Source organism: Argiope bruennichi, chromosome 3, assembly GCF_947563725.1.
Source record: "Argiope bruennichi chromosome 3, qqArgBrue1.1, whole genome shotgun sequence".
NCBI classification, from domain to species: domain Eukaryota; kingdom Metazoa; phylum Arthropoda; class Arachnida; order Araneae; family Araneidae; genus Argiope; species Argiope bruennichi.
This window is the reverse complement of record NC_079153.1, coordinates 102,167,236-102,189,213: the sequence shown is the minus strand read 5'-3', so window position 1 is coordinate 102,189,213 and position 21,978 is coordinate 102,167,236.

The window sequence follows — 21,978 nt, the reverse complement described above, 5'->3', positions numbered from 1 at the left end:
TTAATGAATTATTAGAGAATAATAGATCACTCCTGATACCGTTATGGGATAGATATGAGTAGGAAACAATCAACCAGAAACTGAGTTTTTAATTAATACATTTATAAGTAAGCAGGAAACATAATAAATATTTGAAATCATTTGAAATTTATGAATTTAATTTTTCAACGTACAGAAACTGAAAAATACAACAGCAAATCGTGTTCATTTAACATCTCAAATCATATTATTTTTTTAACAGAATGATACATGGAAAGATGAATAATATTATGACTAAGCAATGAACTGAAATAAAATTATCTATAAATTAATAGATAACTAAATTTTGCAGAACAAATATAATCTGTATATACAGGGACAAGAGAAGAATTCTATTGCAACAATGTCCTGTTTTATTGCTTTATGATTCTTGGTGAATAGATAGAGAAATCTACATCAAATTTTTAAATGTTCGAATTTTTAAAAGAAAAACCATATTTTATATATACGATATATTTATAATTATGTATAACTAAAAAAATATAATAAAGTTTCATCAGTTTTAGTAGAATACTAGAAATTAATCAAGGATTGCAAGCACTGAAACATTAGCCAAATGCAAAATCGAATTCTCACCGTAATCATTAACTGAAAATATTTTTTGACAGCCTTTAGTTATAAATAATCAAATATATCGATATTTTAAAGTTTCAATCCTGCCAAAAAAAGTAAATACAATGAGATTTTCTTATTCTGAAACTATGCTATGGATTTGATTTTTAGATTGTTGAATTCCATATATGCATTTAAAGTGACTTTATAACACAATATAAGGTTGTTATTAGTTTATGACAACTCAAAAATCCAACAACTTCGATATCTTAAATCGATTTGTCTCATATATTATATTTATAACAAGTTAAGAACTAAAAAGAATTCTGAAAGTGAGCAGAAATCTTATGATACAAATAAACATAATGGATCAATAAAAATAAAATCTTTGCACGTATATTTAATGATAAGAAAGAGATAACGTCCTGTTTGCTGTATAAATATATGCACCACTTAACGACGTAGTTTTACCAACTTTTAATATCTATGAATATTTTTCCGTTAAATGGAAATTAGCAATGCGGATAATAGCAACATATCTGTTATCTATTATACAGAATAAACCATTACCTTCCGCCTTATAAACATTTGTCTAAAGCCACAACAATTGCCTTATATTATTAAATAGTTTAGAATAGTTTATTTGAAGTTAACTAACTAGCTTGAGCTTTCCACAAATTAGGAAAATACACCCATGAGCTGGTTATTACTGCGAGTTGAAAGGCACGGTGTTAAAGCCAGAAGCATAACCGACGGCATCTCTTCACATCAATTCCTGCCTCATTTCTGAGTTAACGATATAGATCTGGACAAATCCTGTCTTTCTCAGCAGTTTCTAACTGTCTAGCCGCTCTGATGATTTTAATCACGCACAAGGTGATTGATACTTGCAATGGAAGATATGAGAAGCGAATTATGAGGCGGACTTGTTCAAAGATCAGTATTTCAGTAATATAAAGAATGACGAAAATAACTATACATTTTCTCCAACTATTTATACTATTTATTTAAGTTTAATGCAGCAATGAATCATGATGGCATATGGAGAGACTCTTTTAAAGTAATTTAAGATCATTTCAGTGACATTAATTAAGTTTCAAAGTAAGGTACAAGATCATATATTTTACCCTTTTCAGTTGAAAATGGTAACAGCGTCCATTTAGTAAAATAGTATTTTTGTAGTACTTGAGAATGTTCGAAGTGAAATATAAGCTTCACAGATGATGAGAAAATAATATAGTTCTTAAAAAAATCTGAAGAATGATACAAGTAAATAATCTTTTTAAAGACGATAAAACATATACCATTTTTTAAACATTGTTATTTGGTGCGAAACAAAGGTTCAATGTAATATGCGAAAAATAGATACGCGGTCAGTTCATGAAATGGTTATTTTCGTTTTTCAATTAATTGCTGAAACTGCTCAATTACTTGCTAAACAGTTTACTGAACTTAAAATAAAGAGTTAAAAGGATTTTAATGTTAATCACTTAATTGTTTGGCATAATCTTATTTTAAACATGTCTAATTTTCTTTGATTGTTGATGGTATTTGGATGAAATTACTTTTCTAATGTGATAGACTATATTTCTGTTTCACTATTCTTTCTTGTCTAAAAATATGAAATTTATTTAATGCATTAGTTTCATTACACAAACTGCAACATTCTCCATTAATAATAATTTTACAATATTTGTTTGAATGCTGAATCAATATTTTTAGAAGATTTGGAGCTGATTATGACTTCCTAGAAAACTCTTTATCAATTTTTTCCTAGAAATATTTATTCTAATCAATTTTATACATTGATATCATGTTTAAGATATATGTTAGGTATAGCTAATGTAATAAAGTGGTTGTGCGACGAAGTGCAATATTTCAAATCGTTTCAAATTTAGTACTTAAAAAAATCAGATTTATCTGACAGAAGATATTAAAAATTTTATTCAATGAATAATTTTTAGCTTACATTTGAAATGATTTCATTCAAATTTTTTATCATATTTTCGTATTACCATTTCATGAATTCATATTTTTATTGACTGTAAAATAAAATTGATATAGTTTTGGCAGATATTTCAATGGATTTCCTTTAAAAATCATACTAAGTACAAAAAAGCGAAATATTGCATTAGCAAACTAATTATAAATTCCACCAAAATCCATTAACTTGTTTATTTTTACGTGCATACTTTAGAAGTATTCAATTAATGGCTTTACTGTCTGGTATTGTACTTGAAAAAAATCATCACTTTAATGGAGAAAAAATATTTTCTTCATTCATCTCAAAATCTTTTTTTCAAAGAATAAAATAATAATATAATTCTCTTTTAAGAGGATGATAAACATGTGGATCCAATTTCTAACATAGAAAAACCATTTTTCTTTTCATTCGCTTAAAATTTCAAAAAAGAATAAAATGTTTTTTAGATACTCAAATGATAGTAAAAAGCAATTAAAACTACCTAATTTATTTTAATAATTTTTATGCATATTCTTCAAGCAAATTCATTTTCACGTCTTTCTCAATAGATTTGTTTTCAAGATTTTGCCATCTCATTAATTTCCATGCTCTTATATTTTATGTTCAATTAAAATTTCTCTATAAGATGAATAAAACATTATCACGTTTCTTTCTTTGAATTTGAGAATGTTTATTAATTGATGTTTAAAATCAGCAATTTCTATTAATATAAAAGATGTATAGAAAAGTTCTTATTTTTACTTTCATGCAATTTTATTACATTGCATTTGATACTTGCTTAAAAAAAACGTAATTTTTTTGAGAATTAGATTTTATGTTCTCTTATACAGAATATGCAGAAAGAAGTCATAATTATTGTCAGAAATTTCAAATTTGTGATCTTGATTTATCGCCACAAGGATCAATTAAAATTAATGATGGTTTCTGTACTTAGTAATAAAATTCGGGATGAATTGTATAACTTATAGATATATTGGTTTTTCGTTTATGTATTTGTAAAAACAAAATATGCTATAAAAATAAATTTTGAGTAGATGTTGAGTACATTGTAATACAAAGTTACTAGGAATATAACTATATAGGTCAAAGGTATATAAACTGTTTATTTAATGTATAAACATATACAAGATGGACAAAAAGTCAGTAAAACATTAAAAAATTGATAAAACTCGAAAAACCCAAAATAATAAGAAAAAAAGGTTTGCAGGTTTAGCATTGATAGGTCAAGAGATTTTTTTTTTTTTTTGAGATAAGAAAAAAAATAATTAAAATAAAAACAGCCGACAGATGGCACTGGTAGGAAGAATTTAATTGGCTATATGCAAATGAGACTGGCGATTTTAAATATTTACGATCTTGATCCAGGACCAGTTCTCCGTTGCATGTCATGTATGTGAACAAGGATGCTGAGTAGAAAAGAGAAAGCTTTGTTAATGAATGTGTTTGTGCAAGAATGCTGAGTGGAAAGATGAAGTTGTTTTACAAGAACCAGGAATCAACGACTGTTTCACTGCGTAAATTTCAAAAAAAAATGTGAAAACTGAAAATGGCCTTTAATAGTAGTAGGCCTCATTCAGCGATTTGAGGAAACTAGATCGTGTAAGGTTCGGACGATCAAATCTAACGCAGACTCGCTCAGCAAGCGTTGCAGCCGAAATAGAAACATTAGCATCAGAATCGAAATGTGGAAATGTTATATAAATGTGGAACACACATTGCTATAATAAATTATTTGTAACATTATTTTTTTTAATTTTTATTTCACTTTTGTACAGAACGCCACCTATAGACTGCTTTTTGATTTTTTCTTATCTTAAAAAAATCCCCTGTCACTTTGATGCTAAACCGGCAAGCCATTTTTTATTTTGCTTAATTTTCTGGGTTTTATAAATTTTTAAAGTATTTACGGACTTTTCGCCCACCCTGTATACTACAAGATCATTGCTTATTAATTCAGCAGAATCAGATTTTGTACTTAGTATTAACAATCTTTTATTTTTAAAATGAATTATTTGAATGCCAATTATAAAATATATACTCATTTTCAGTTGCAACTAACTATTCCTTGTTTTTGATGCGACTAGATAAATTGAATATATTGATTCAAAATCTTTAAGAGTAACATTCGGAACATTTTCAATATAATGATAATTTACTTATTATTCTCTAATATTTCATCTAGATTTTACTTTCTGCTAAGTTTTAAAGTAACACAGATATTTGAGAACAGAGTTATTTCGGTATTTAGTTGATCATGATAGTAATATGTGTAGCTAAGTATGGATATTCATATTTATACTTACAAATTTCCCAAATTCAAAATGCATACTTTCCCCAAAAGCCCTGAGCATCTCCAAATAAAAAAATAAAGGATATTGGAATAATCTGCATTTAATAAATAAATTTCTCGAAAATAGCTCTTATGAAAACACTTAAAGTGGTAAAATACATATTGTAATTTATTTCAATTATATTTCTTATGTTTCAATTTATAATTCAATTTTAAAAAAATAATTCAAAATTTAAATAATATTAAATCAAAAATAAAAATAATTTATTTGTTTACACACAATTCAGTTCAGAAATATTGATATATTATCATGGAGAATATTAAAAGAATCAAAATTTCAAAGCTTCATTGCATTAATATTTGAATGAAAAATATATTAAGAAAATTTGATATTATAAACTAAAAATATGACAAATGAAATTAAATAATCTTGAAATAATATACATTAATACCGCCATTTATGTTAAATAAAGTAATCTTAAACTATATTCTTTATTAATAAGTTTCATGCAAAAATTGTAATTACTTTATTTTAATGAAATGAAAAATAGTTATAATTATATATATGGATCTGTACACTCCATTCTGTTTATACGTTATTAAGACTAAAAACTGTTCGAAATGCTGAGATTTTATCGATCTCATCAAAGAACCCATCAGTTAGGAAATTTAATGTAACAGTAAATTAATTCTTAAACTAAGCAAAAGATTATTATAGAAAAATAGGTATACATAGCGAAACAGAATGCAATACAAGCAAATTTAATTCAAATACAAACAATTTTTTTTTCAAAAAAAAATTGATTTTTTTTTAGAAAGTGATATACAGATCTAGTAAATTGAATTTCTTCTTGAAAATGAAATCATATGATCCAGTACTTATATACTTAACGTTTTCTATGTACATTCCATAATTAAAAAAAAATACAAAAATACATGAATACATAAAATAGCTACCTTCGCTGTACATAATATCCGATGATTTCACTGTAATTGCACCAGGAAAATAAAAGAAGTAATCCATTGATAAGCTGATGTAATACTATATCAATCTTAATATAGATAAATGCTTGGGAAGACAAATGAATGAGGACGAAGATACATTATCATTTCTAATAATTATAACACAACGAGACAAATATGATAAAAAAAAGATTATAATAACAAATGATAATAGGAAGGTTGTTTGATTCCAGATTTTTCTTACATGTTTTTTTAATTGTGAAATATTATTATTATAATCTCTAAAACAAAGCATCAGTCTTAAAATATGTTCACTACTCATTATCAGTAGTTAATAGGAAAAAAAACTTTTTTGATAAATTCCTTTTAACTTCCAGAGAAATGTAATAAGTGTCAATATTTGATCATGAAAAAGGCATCATTATCGTAAAATGATGCATACCGAAATAGGCAGTAGATAATAGAATTACAAAGAAGATTCATCATTATTTTTTTCAAATTAATTCTTAATACATCTAATTTAATAGAGTTAGATTATATTTATTTTTCCATTAACGAATAGTTGGGCAAACATTACATAAAACTTCACCATTCTGATTTATTTTTAATATTTTTATGCTGACTTATTAAATATTTTTTAAGTAGATAAAATTTTGAAAGAAAAAATGAGCAGGAATTTCGGAAAAAACACACGAACAAACGCTGATATAAAGTATTTTATTCATATATTTTGTTTATAAGAGTAAAATTTATGGTCTATTTTTATATATATTTTATTTTAAATATTTATATTATTAAAATAATGAGACTGCAGTTGAAAAAAGAATAACAAATAATTGCACCTAATTTTAAAGAGATAGAAATAAAATGTCTTTATTTGATCAAAAGATCAATGTTATAAATACTTAATATTCTTTATTGGTTGCTAATTTTTCAGTAATTAATAAATAACCTGACAATGAGAAAAATAAACTGAAGATCCATTAAATACTTCAAATACATCTATTATGATAATGTTTATCATAATGATGTAAAAAAGATTATAATTCATTTTTATGAAAGACATAATTTAGTTTAAATATTTAAATATCCACATGTAGAATAGCATGCTGCGTTGCATTGCATTATCCCACCATCATTTAAATCCTCGGTTTTAGTATCAAAAGGCTGCTTCCCAATATGGATGTATAGATGTGGATTTAATTTTTTAAACGACAAAACAAATAAGAAAGAAAAGTCACAATATGAAAATTCCATACACAAAGCATATAAAAACAAATAAATGACACAGGAACAGCAAAATGTAATTAAAAAACGTTAAAAAATAAAAGTACATTATAGGTAATTAGAAGCATGGGAATATTTTCAATGCATGGATCTGAAAGCTATTATGAAAGAAATCGTGCTCGTTGGCGCTTCTCTAAAAGAAGATCTCTCTATTCACACTTGAGTCATATCACAGGGCGTGCCATTCAATTTTGCAAGTCTTCAGTTCGAGTCTCGAATCGGGCCAATATTTTTATATGTTTTAAAAAATTTATTTAAGCTATTTTTCTCCATTATTCCTATAGTTACTATGAATTATTCCAAATCATATATTTCAAAAATAAAATTTAACGTTAGAATATTTCTATATTTAATCGAAATTTTAGGTATCAATTTCACGAACATGCGCATAATTCATTCCTATACAAAGCACTGTGCATTTAGATATGATTGAAACCTTGCTTAAAACTTATTGGACAGTCATAATAAGAATGTTAGATCCTGCAGTCGTTCTTGTAATACGAGGCTTGGTGGCGAGATCTGCAGGCTGTGTCATTCAGTTTTGGTAGTCTTCAGTTCGAGTCTCGAATCCGACCAATATTGTTATTTATATATATATATATTTTTTTTTTAAGATTTATTTTAGCTATTTTTCTCCATTATTCCCAGACTTACTATGAATTACACGAAATCATAAACCTCAGAAATAAAATGTAATTTCAATATATTTCTATGTTTAATCGAAATTTTAAAATACAAGTTCACGCACGTGCGCAGAATTCATTGCTTTACAAATCCTTGTGCTTTTAGACCAAATTCACATCTTGCTTAAAACTTTTATTGGATAGTCATAATGAGTATCTCAAACCTTTCAGACGCTCTCGGGTTACGAGGCTTGGTGGCTAGATCGACAAAGCGTGTCGTTTAGTTTTGGAGGTCTTCAGTTCGAGTCCGACCTATATTTTTATACATATATTTCTTCTTTTAAGTTTTATTTTAGCTATTTTTCTCCATTATTCCCAGAGTGAGTATTGATTCCTCGAAATCGTAGACCTCAGAAATAAAATTTAATTTCAATATATTTTTATGTTTAATCGAAATTTTAAAAGTCAAGTTTTCGTACATGCGCAGAATTCATTCGTATACAAAGCATTGTACTTTTAAACCAGAGTGACACCTTGCTTAAAACTTTTATTGGATAGTCATAATGAGAATTTTAGAACCTTCAGATGCTGTCGGGGTATAATGCTTGGTGGCTAGGTCGGCAGAGCGTGTCATTCGGTTTTGGTGGTGTTCAGTTCAAGTTTCGAATCCGACCAATATTTTTCTTCTTTTAAAATTTATTTGAGTTATTTTTCTCCATTATTCCTATAGTTACTATGAATTATTCCAAATCATATATTTCAAAAATAAAATTTGATTTCAAAATATTTCTATATTTTATCGATATTTTATGCGTCAAGTTCACGCACATGCGCAGAATTCATTCGTATACGAAGCATTGGCTTTTCGACCAGATTGATACCTTGCTTAAAACTTTTATTAGATAGTCATAATGAGAATCTCAGACATGGTAAAATCATGGAATTCAAATTGAATTTTTTGCTATTTAAATTTACAACATTCAGTAGACGTATGGATTTATAAGAAAATAAAATTTACTGATTATTAAAACTACCACAGAATATCTCTATTTTATATCAATATATTGACATCCACAAAAAGAATGCGTATATTTGGTTCAACATATGAATGAGACATTTTTTAAATATTTTTTCATGAAAAAAATAAAACATATCAGTAAGAGCAAGTTCTTTTATGTCAAACATTCATTTTTGATACATATTAATAATAACTCTAACAAGAGATATTTTAATTGAGAATGACTTTCGAGCAAATTCACGATGCTACTTCAATTTTATACTATTATAAGAGAAATAATTTGAAACCTCGTTATTTACCAAAACATAATGAGCATGAACAGTTTTGAGAAATGAATCCAACTTCAGTTATTAAAGGAAATATAATGATTCTAAAGCACTAAATACATCACTTGGAGTTTTTGACTGTAAATTTTAATAATTGGAGATGCATTCAATTGGTTTTGCAACGGTTTAAAGATGCCTCTTTTTAAATATAATTCCTCCTTCTTATGAATGGCGATATCTTCATTAGACGATTCATGTGAGTCAATTTGAGAATACATTTGGTAAATTTAATTTTTAACATTATTAGAAATCAAAATTGATTCTCATTCATGTTTCAGATTATTATTTAAGATGGAAAAAAAGAACGAAACATATATATATTTTTTTTCTGAAAAAAATATTTTTTTCTGAAAAAATATATTGGAATATTCCAAATATATTTTGGTTGCATTTCTAATATTTAATTAGCATTGTTAACTTCAAAACGCGACTTACCTTCATTAATGACTATGTATACTAATGGCGATAAATCTCAACCTTACATTAAAAAATATTTTCTGCAATTTTTATGACGTAATTTTAATTTGCTCTATTTGTTTTTTTATATCAAATGCAATGACTCTTTAAAAAGGACTTTATATTATGCCTCGAAAGGTCACAATTAAGTGTCGAAAATACAACTATTTGTGAAAGCATTTGAAAATATTTTTTTCTCTCTTACCGAGATATACTTTCAAATGATAAACATTCAATGATTCTTTGATAAACATTCCAATCATACAAGATCAACAGATCAAATAGGAAACATATTTCTTTAATAACATAAAAATATGCAAATTATGTTTTAAATAACAAAGAATATATAAAGGAGCTGTTTGCATTTCTACCTATTAAATTTAGAAATTCATTTTAATTGTAAAGGACTTATAATATTAAATCGTTATTTGATTCATTTGTTAATATGCATCAGATTTCAGTGCTAATAAAATTAAAGTTATTTAGTTATATTTTGGACTACTTCTCTACAAATTTTTTCTACATATAATAACATCTCTAATTATTTGAAATTCATAGACCTTCTTCCCTTTATACTTGAATCTTTGTAAGTGCTTTTTACATGCATTTTTTTCAAGTGATGTTAATTCCTACTTGCACTTTGTGAACGATGAAACTATTTTTTCCCAAGAGAAAAAGAATCCAATAACTTTTGAAATAGGATGAAATACAAGTAATTTAAAATAGCAATCTGGGATATACCTTTCTGATGACTCTAAGTGATAAAATGAATGTTCATTTATTAAAAATTTTGTAATCTCATTACATATTTATAACTATTTCAAATATATTTATAAAATGGATATGGATAAACATAAATATTATACGATTATATTTTATTTGTAGTCCTGTATTTTTGATAATGGTTTAAGTATACACACACACACACACACACACACACACACATATATATATATATATATATATATATATATATATATATATATATATATATATATATATATATATATATATATAATCTATAGAAATTAATTAATTATAGAAATACACTGATATTGAATCATTTAACCCTCCAGTCCAATCCATATCTATTTGAACTGAAACTCTTTTGAAGTGCTTATGAGAAACAACAGTAATAAGTTATTTCATCTATATTTTATTATTTTGCTATTAAGGATATTTTGTTAATCTTAATGGCAAAATTTCAGAAAAGAATTATTTCTTGAAAAAGAATTTATTTTATTTATTTACTATGAAAATTTTCGTCGAAATGTATCAATGTTTCATTTTGTGTAATATAATCTGATATTGATTCATCTGAACTGTAATTTTTTTAAAAAAATTTTGCATTGAATGTTATTAATTATTGAAGAAATGATAATAAGAGCTTCTTGAAAAGTATTCAATTATTTAATAAATAAATTCGCCAGAAATTAATTACACTGATAAACTCAGAACACCAATCAGTTCAGAAAATTTGGAAACATGTCTAAAAATTCAACCAAACTATTTTTAACAATATGGAAATGATATAATAAAAGAACAAATTACGGAATCAAAATATTTTATTTGTGTGATAACATAAATTTATTATTTTTTAAAACAATACATTTATACTAGAAAAGAGACCGGGTAAAATCAGAAAGAAATCAAGCCATGCGAACTATAAGTGATCAAATATACGCGCTTAGAATGTATAATATTTCTCTTTCTGTCAATTGGGTCAGTTTCTTCAAAAATTCAATAAATTATTAATATGCCTAAGTACTATAAAAAATAAATTAGAATTTCCTATTCCAGTGACAAATGAACAGATCCGATTCAACTCAAGATTCTACTTTGCCAATGACACAACTGATGCATATTAAATTAAAAAATTAGCACATGTGGTCTCCATGAAACTTTCTTGTGTACTTCCCAGTAAAAATCTTATCCACCTCCGGTATAAAATTGTCAGTATTGGATAACGATGCGAATCCATGCATAGCATTAGTAAAAAATGAATATGAAACAAAGATATTTGGCGTACATCTAACATTTCTACTGAATATATTATACAAATATGCATTCTGGATCCTTTCCTTTCCTCTCGATTGAAGCCGGAATTCGACATGAACTGCAGCCATTGTTACAGGGTCACATAACGAATTTCAATGTTTTAATTCATTGCATTTGTGTTTACAAGCATGCGGAAGTTCAGACTAACAGATAGTCAACTACTTGATGGATTTGTTCCTAATCTGATAAAGATCCACACATAAAATACTAAACTTGTGTATCGAATTTTCTGTATATAGTTCTTAGAGCTTTTTAGTTATCATATGCTCTCATACTCAGCCAGACAGATTTGTTTGATTATATTTTGTACGAAATTTTGATATATATTTGGTGCGTAGTTCACTTGCCAGATTCCATCCATATAAATCAAAGCATTTTTCAGTTACCGTGTTCCCTGATAGAGGAAAGACAAACCAGCATAATGTAAATAATCAGTTTTTTTAAATTTTTTTTATTGAAATATAGAGATTCAACAAAATCTTGAGTTTGATTTTTTTTTCAAGGTGGCAACCCTCCCTGTATATTTTAAACTGGTAATTTTGAAATAATATTTTTAAAAAATTAGGTTTCACCTTCTATCATATGCTTCCTTTACATTTGGTAGTTAATAAATATTTTAAAGTCCTTGTGTGTTTTAATAGTTCTTTTAAATGGAAAATGTGGTTTAATTGTTTTGAATTTTGTATTGCCAATGCTGTATATTTTAATGTATTTCAGTTAATAAAGTGAATATGAAGATATATAAATATTCACGTTAATATAATATGCATGTATGCCGGGATAGCCTGGTTGGTAGGGCGTTGTATTCGTGTCTCTTAGGTTAAGAGTTTGAGCCCCACCGGCCGAAGACTCCCCGCGTGCGTGGTGACTGACGAACGTATACATCTGTTGTGGTCACAAAGTAATCAATCTCATGAGTAAAACCATTTTAGGTACTGAATCAGGGGTGATCACTTCATGATTCAATTTTAAATTGTGATCGGAGGATGAGAGACTGAAATGCGTGAATGAAGACCGCCCCTTAAAAAGGGCTGTGACTTGTGTGTGTAGCTAAGTCGTTCTCTTGTCCCTAGATGGCGATTCTGAAAAAACAAGTCATTAACCCTTGATTTAAACCACAAATGACTTCTTAAAGTCAGTGGGCTTGTTTAGATAAGAGCTATTAGAAACAACAACATATACATATATATGTTTTAATATGAATGTTAAAATAAATATGTTTTATAAAAGTTACATGTTATCTATTTTGTAGTAATCAAGAGATAAATATTATAAATTGAAATGCATATTGGTTATACGTTCATAAATAAAATTTTCTATATAAATTCCTTTCCGATATTTTTTTTTTTTTTTTTACATTCTACGTTTAAAATTAATGAATTGAATAATTTCGAAATATGAGGCGATTTATTACATTCCAAATTTACACTTTAAATAGATGGAATCATATTAGCACAATATAATTCTATATTTCTGCGGAGATCTGAAATAAAGAATTCCCTATGTTAATAATGCCACTGCTTTTTCGTTTGTATCATGCACAAGGAAAATTATGACATCGACCGTTGAGGAAGTCGTTTGTTTTGCTTCATTAATTATGCTGAGTTAAAGTGCTTTTGTGCGAGGTTAATCACCTCACATTTCTATTTTAAACGGAAGGCACTAAGTCAAGCACTTTAGAGGTCATGATTACAATTGCAGCTAAAACATTTTGATTTAATGCAAGAGGGTTTTAGTTTTCTACAAAGCATGCTTGTATTTCAGTTGTGACTTTGCATTTATTTCCTTGTCAGTTCTTCTGATAGAAATAATAGTATTTTCAGTGAATTACTTAAATTATACTATTATTTTGCCCTATTTGACAAGATTTCAATGTTTTTTTATTTAAAATTTTTTTAAATGATGGAAATATGAATGGAAAGAATAAATTTTCAACCGAGTAATTGAAAAAAAAAAAAAAGAAATGCACTGTAGTTGAAGTGTTTTTATTTTTGTATGTTTATTTAAAAATCATTTTTATCCTGATGTGTAGCCTGTGTATTTTCTGTAGATAGTTCAAGGTCACATTTTCTACCTCGTTACTGATTATCTGCTTCGCAACGCTGAGACAGACAACAATGTCACACTTTTTTTTCACAGTTATTAGGGTATTCCGAAGGTAAGGTATTCCCGAAACGTACTGGCTCGGAAAAAAACACGCTTTGTCGAAACCATGGCAAAGGAGAAGGAGAAAGAGTGAAGAATCGGGAAACGAGTGTCCTTGAAACGCCTACAGAAATCACACATAGTTTTATGAGAAAACACAAGAATTAACCAAAAAAATGGAATTTCCGTTTAGAATTTAAAAAAAATTATTATTTTCCCTTTCGTTAAGAATAATAATTGTAAAATAACTGACTTCATTTTATTTATTTTTTAGCTCTTAATAGATATTTTGTTTCATTTCCGTTTTCTATATAGTATGACTTAAGTGCTTTTTTTTAATTTTTATTCTTTTAATGATTTTTTAAATATTATCTTAAATTACTAAAAGATAGACAATTTTAACATTTTTTTTATATTTGAGAACAATTACAATATAAGACAGTTCTTACACATATTAAAAGGATTATTACTATTGTATAAAAATATTTGAAGAAATAACTTAAAAAAAGAACTGATTGGCAGAACTTTCATTGTTGTTAGAATTTTCAAAATAACAATTTTTGTTAAGGCAAGAGTGGAAAATCTTTTCAAGTTAAAATATCTCTGAAAAAATAAAGACATTTGAAGAATAGTAATTGCAAAATTAAAATAAAATTAAAAACTTGTTATAAGAAAAAAAATGCTCTATAAAGTAAAACTTGCAGCCAATTCTAAAAAATGTTTCACCAACGAAGATATGTTCATTTCCTTGATTTGAGAAACATTAATTAATATGTGTATAATATGAAACTATCATGACAATATAATGATTCATTATATCGAAAAAACAAATTTACCAGAAATTAGTTTAAATGAATGGTAAAGAAAAAGTTGTTTAATCATGAGTTTCATTTTCAGTATAATAATTGGAACTTCAGTATTAAGGCAAATTACAAAAGAGTTAAGTGATTTGAATTTAGATAAAAATAGCACGACAGTGATATGAATTTTTGTATCGTATGACAGTGATTTGATAATTTTGCGTTGAAATTATTCTTATGGTAAATATTTCTGGAATATACAGAAGAAAACATCAAATTCTTATTTAATTCTTAATTAATTGATATTTGAACTAACTTTTGTATTAAATGATGACAAATATTGTAATGATATATATGTCGATTTAAAAGATTGCATGTTCCATTCTAAGAAACTGAAAATAAAGAAGACTGGCATTGAACACTTATTCTAACCACCAAATATCATAGTGACGAATTTAAAATATTTTCTATAGAACTTTTGCATTTTTTTCTTAAATTGTCCTGCGACATATTTAACCCTTAACTAGAGAGAGGTGGTCTGTCAGACCACTAAGGATGGGCTTTCGATCACGCCTAGTCTATTTTTACCTCAATCGAGCAGACTGACCCTGTAGCTTTCTGTTTTGTGACCTACACTACACGGACACTTTTTCAACCAGTTTCAGCAGATACTTTTTCAAATACTTCAGCTATTTCTTTGCGCGATGTCTGTGAGATCGCATGCCTCTTTTAGTGGTCCAATATTAGACAAGGCTTAGCAGATGGCTCTAAGACTTGGAATCGAAATATCATCCAACTTAATGATTATGAAGCAAAGCTCAAGAGACTTTTAAATGAAGCAGAAAGTGATTTTAGTGATGAGGATAATTGTACTGAAGATATTTTCGATGAAAGTTCGTATTCATCTGATTCTGATATGTGTGTTCAAATACGTTTGATTTTTCTAATGAAAATGTATTATGTAAATACCAAATCATTAATATACCAAAAGAAGTATCTACAGAATTTATAGGCTCATTTTTAATTATGTGCATTAAAAAAGTGCTAGTACTTAGCCGGTATGCTTAAAAGGCCTTTGAATAATCTTGTATAAATGATGCCAAAAAAAAAGTGTCAATTTTAACCATTGTCAATCTTTTTTCATATAATTGTTGGATTTCCCATTATATTGTTTTCTATATACCTTCGTATATTGGAAAAATAAATATGATTTAAAAAATAAAAAAAAATGTGAAATAAAAAAAAATAAATATGATTTTAAAAAAAAATATTATTTGCCGTAACATGTAATTTGAGAAGAAAATATATGTTCCAAAGAAATGACTTTCTTCAATGATAAAATATTTAGAAAAAATTCTAAAACGTATTTATATATCAAGAAAAATATCTGCAGAATATATTGGCAGATTTTGATTCTAATACTTTCATTAAAAAATTCACTTTGAGTGTAAAGAAAATGCGGTCTCATAAACCGCACCTTCCCAGTTAAGGGTTGAAATTTAGAATTTTATAAATGATTTTATATCTACTTCTTCATGTATCAAAGATATTAGATTTTGTTCGCCTGTTTGCTTTGGGTCATTTTACATCTTTTTTGAATAAATGATAACTCCTTTATATTTACATAGTTTCTTTTTGAATTATCAAAAAATGTATTTTTATAATCTATAAAATTTCTTATAACGGATTATAAGTTGCAGAATAAAAAAGCATAATTTCATTAAAAATAAAATAGTCTGATCTTCAGCGTAGTAATAAAGAAGTTGTAAAAAAATTGTGTGTTGCATTTAAACAAATAGATATTTCACTTCCAAATTTGTCATAATGACACATCATTTATTAAAGAAGAATAAATAAAAAAAATATTATACAAATAACTATACAAAGTACCATATTAAATAAAAAAAAATCATTGTTTAAATAAAAAGAGCCTCTTTATTTCTACTGTATATTCTTTATTTCATACAGCATCTCAAATAAGGTATTATGTAGATTAAAAAATATAATAGAAATTTCTCATAAATCAATAGTAAGTTCATAAAAGTTTCAGTAAAAAGAACAAAATGCTTTTGCGTGAAATGAGATTTTGGAAATAATCTGAAAATCGGCTTTGCTTATTATTATGTTCAAATACTTAAGTGAATATTTGCTTTTAGTTTTAAAAATGATTTTCGATTGTACAAATTTGAGCCGTAATTCAAATTTTCTCCTAACAGAAATCGTCTTTTGATTTAATCTTTTATACATTTCCATTAACTGCTGTTTAATCAAATTCGTAAAAGTAAAGTATTCAGTTACTAAGCGATACATTTTAAAAGCTTTCAATAAATTTGGGATGCACGGTTGCCTTTCCTTTAAATAGCTTTCTTTTTGCTGCCAAACGCTTTGCGTCATTTTCTTTCAGACGTAGCTTTTATTACATCTTTGGTATCTCCTGAATTTATTTTTAATTCGCAAGGGGGGAATCTTTATTCTGTCACTTTTATTTAATTTAAAATTAATCTAATTTTGAAAATGCTGAATTTTTTTGTTGATTTTTTTTTAATTCGATACTTTCTATAATAGAATTTTGAAAATATGTGAAGTTGCAGATTCTAAATGACAATACAGTATTTTATTATTCCCAGAACTCAGTTTATAAAAATTTAATAGAAATTAGGCAGATTTTGAAATGAAATTTATATATAACATTAAATATTTTAGGAAGGGTTTTTTTTTTGAATAAAACGGAAGAACCTAAATGTTTCGTCACAAAATATTATTGTATTTTTTAAAGAAAACCGATACCTTTTGCGTGTTTAAAGAAGGTTATGAGAAATTGTTTGCTGATATACAATTTTTAGAATAAGGGACTATATACAAATAATTTTTTATTAAACTCTACAGAAGCTAAAGCATTTATTTACTATTCCTTAACCTTATTTAACGAATCACTGTATTTGAATTATTTATTAAATTATAATTGGTATATTTTTGGAAATAAATCATTTTTGTAATTTTAGGACAATTTGTATAATGGAAAAAAATGTACTGAACACCAATAGCTCATTAAAATCATATATTTTTACAAATCATTAAAATTTTAATTCATAAGAAGTATCTCTGAAGGGCTTACACTTTAATGATTTCTTGTGGACTACTATATATTTAATTTTAAAAAATATCTTTTGTTTTAATGAGCACTGATAAATGCATTTATAAAAAAATTCTTTGATATTCATAATAATTTTAATCATTTTAGAAGAATCAAATTTTTAAATACACTTTTGAATTTAAACATAAAGTATGCAAATCATTGATTTGTGACAATTTTGTGTATTTTATTATAAAATATTTTTAAATAAACGTTTTTCACCCATTACAATCTAAACCTATTATTCTTGTTTACGAAATTTAAATTTATTAATAGGAAATATTTAACTACTCTAACATTTCCATAATTTGAATTGAATACTATTATTCATGATGAATACAATAGAAAATTTTTCTATAACCATTTTTATAAAATATTTCTCATTAAATTTTTAAATTTTGCCATCATTTAGCATTTGAAAATTTTCAAAGATTTAACATAAAGTTAATTTTAAGAATTTAGATTTTATCAAAACTTCAAGTAGTTATTTTTATTTTCTTGAACTCTTGAATTCTATTAAAAAAGAAAGCAAATTATGTAATAAAAAAACTTGAAGTTAATAATTTAGAAACTAACTCAACTTTTAGAATAATATAACAGTCTAAGGATCTTAAGCTTGAATGCAACTGTTATTTTTAACTCTAATTAAAATTATTCAAACAACAGGAGAATCTTGTTTAAAAAAAGTTATTGAATATTTGTACATAAAGCATTTTCTGTAAGAGAATATTTTAGAATTTCAAATCGGTCGAAACAATATTTTGTTTTTTAATAAATTTTTTTGACATGAAAATATACAGCAGTGTTTTTGTTTCATATAGTCTACATCTCATTAATTTTGTCTTTAAATACACATAAGACGAAAATTTGAACTATGTATTTTTAAATCAATAAGCAATTTTTATTGTTTTAATGATATGATAAATAAGCAGGTATAAATAAACATTTTTAGAATTTCGGCGGAATCAATTTAAAATTATTTTCAAGTAATTGCCTAGGGGAATATTTATTATTTATGTTTATTACGTATACAGAGATCAAATCATATTACACAACAAATCAAAAATTATAAAACTTAATGGGAACGCGATATTGTATCTGTAACCAAATTAGTAATAGATAAATTAAAGTATTAAAAATTTCGGAATTTTATGAAATTATTGATTGGATACCCAACAGACAATCCCATGTATAAGAATGTTCCTCAGACATATTTCATCCATTTTTCTGAGACGCTACATTATTATTTTACTTTAATAACTAATTAACGATTTGCAGGTTGCAAGTGGTTAAACATTTCTAAAACATTGCAATATAAGCTTTCTTATGTTTAGAAAAAATGGTTTGAATGTCTTGAAAATGTATAAGTGAAGATTGAATAGTATGATCTAAGATTAGATTTTAGAAAAGTAAAATAAGAAGTCAAATCTAGATATTAGAAAAAAAAACCTTAGCATAAAACCGTTATTGCATGAGGAAAATAAATAATAAGAAACATCATTGAAGGAACTCAGGGGTGAAACAAGTTTTTCGTTAAATTCAGTCTCTTGTTAAACTCGCATTGTTTTGCACTCTGCATACCTCTACGTCAAAAGTCCAATTTTTACAAATAAACGTTAATTTTTAATCATCTGTTGGTATCTATCAAGATTGGTAGACAAACATAATTTTAGTATACGTAGGATTGCATTCAAGTATGAATATCCTTTTCAATAATTAGGAAGATAAGTATAGAAATATTTTTTCACTGCAAGTGCCAGTGAACTTAGATGAGATAAAACAATTATCTGGAAAACTTGCAACATAATTTTAAAGAGTACATATCTCATATTAGTTTTACTGATTGAAAAAAAAAAAATCTTAGGTTCAGTTGGTTAAATGCTGATCAATCATCATTTCAAAAGAAAATTTTATGAAGATTCTGAAATTTATTTATATTTTAAAATAACTCTATTTATTTACCAAATGTATATTGCTGTAGGGATAAATTTCTTATAGTTTCCCAATTTTCTTTTCAAAACAGCCATTGGAAGAAATTTTATTTTATTTTGTTGCGAAATCAAAGTAAATAATAAAAGTATTCATGTACAAATAGATAAATATAATTGCGATTTAACTGACATTAAAAATTACTAATTCTATCGTCAAAATTATCTGAAAGATACAGATAATTTTCAGTACTTAGAGATTTTTTCCGAATAGAAAGTAAACTTTCATAAGAAAATAATGTAATTGATATTAATTGATTAATTAGCCCGAAAAGTGCATACCATTTAGACAGGCATTTTTTTTTTAAATGAAAATAACAAAAACCCGATTCTATGTCCTTCTTTTGTTGAACAATGGGGAAACCGTCTTTATAACAATATTTAAAAATTTAATTGAACACAAAGGAAAAACATCTAACAAAAAAAAGTGAAATATCAAAAAGCTTAAAAAAGTACTGCAGAAAAATAATTAAAGAAAATGAATGGGTTTTAGATTTTTTTTCTTTTCCTTTTTGAAAGAAAAAAAAATTATATTCAACTTCTTAAAGCATTTGTTATTGTATGAAATGAAAAAGTCACCTCATTTTTTCATGTGGAAACAAGACCTGCACATTTCCTTCATTTCTTTTTAAACATATTTTTATAATGCACTTAAAGATACCATTGAAAAGATTGAATGAGGTTCATTTATTTACTCAAGAATTTGGCTTAAAAGTACATTTTTAATGTAAAGTAAAAGCATTTTTTGTCTCAAATATATGAAGAAAAAAATTAGATTCCTTAATTTAATGATTGAATGGTGAAGCTCTTAACAATGAAATAATATCGTTTCATTCTTGAATAAATCTTTTTATAAATTTACTATTCATTCCTTTCCTGAAAACATGTTCAAAGCGTTTTGAACAGTCAATAAATTTTAAATTAAATCCCTTTATCTTTAATTTTATTAAATATGAATTTTTAAAAATTATATTTATTTCTATCTATTTTTACAAGTGAGCTAAAACAGAGGAAATGTTTTTTAAAAAAGATTAGAATTATTAAAAATAGCATTAAAATTTTTTCAAATATCTTTGATCATTTGTGTAAAGATATTTTTTAGTTTTTTATTAATGGTATTTTTCTATCTATAGGTCATTTTATTCAAATGGCACTTTATTTATTCAAAAATAAAATTGAAAATAATATTTTACAAAATTAGAAAATACAAATTTTGATTTAAATCTTAGTTTTGCCAATTTGTTGAAAAAAAGAATTTTGATACTCCTACCCTTAGAATACGACTAAAATTGAAAGAAATCATTTGAATAATTGATATCATATAATAAAAAATACACTCTAAATCAGTACATGTAATGTATAATTGTGTTTAAGTGAAGATTGTGCATTTCATGTTATACTTTTATTTTCTGAAGATACATCTATTACGTGAAGAAGTATAACGTGAAGATACTTCACGTTATACTTCTATTACGACATTTAATTCATACTATTTATCATGGGTCTTCTTAATTTTCTTGTTACGTAAATATGTTCCTGAAGGAAAATCACCTAGATCAAAATGCTACCAAATCGTTTAAATATTACATACCCAGAATTAATTTATCTTGGGGAAAATTTAATAATCATTTTCTTTAAAGCAATAAGTAAAGTATGGTACAGCACCAATGAAAATTTGATAGATACACTTAACTTCGTCATTATATATATTGACATCTAGCTTCAAAAAATTTGAAAACATTTGATTCATTTCATAGTAGATCTCACTACAATTTAAACAAAGATACGTATTAAACCATTTTTATAATATCATGTAAATACAAAATCAGTTATTATGATGTAACTAAGATATATATTTTTCCACCGTATGTTTCATTTTCGCATAAATTAGCTTATTATTTATCTGTTAAATAGGTATCCTTAAACTTGTTTGTAATATTGTTCTTATTATACATATTTCTCTTTTCACATTATTTGCAATTGTGTTTCTTTACGTTATGTCGAAGGTTATTTTGATTAGACTGTTAATAGAATTATTTTCATCATACTGATCATGGCATTATTTTTATCATACATTAAAGAAGCATTGCTGCGCAGACTCATTTATTGAGTTTTCTGGGCCAAAACCCTGTCTGACAAGTATAACGTGACATATTATATTTTCCAAAAACAAATAATATCGCGTTCAAATCTTTATAATTAAATAAAGAATATTATAAAAAAATTAGAATCTTTCCCAAATTTAATAATTTAAAGTCAATTGTGTCAATTTTGATGTGGTCATTTTTTTATCTTAAATTTTTAAGGTTCTCTTTT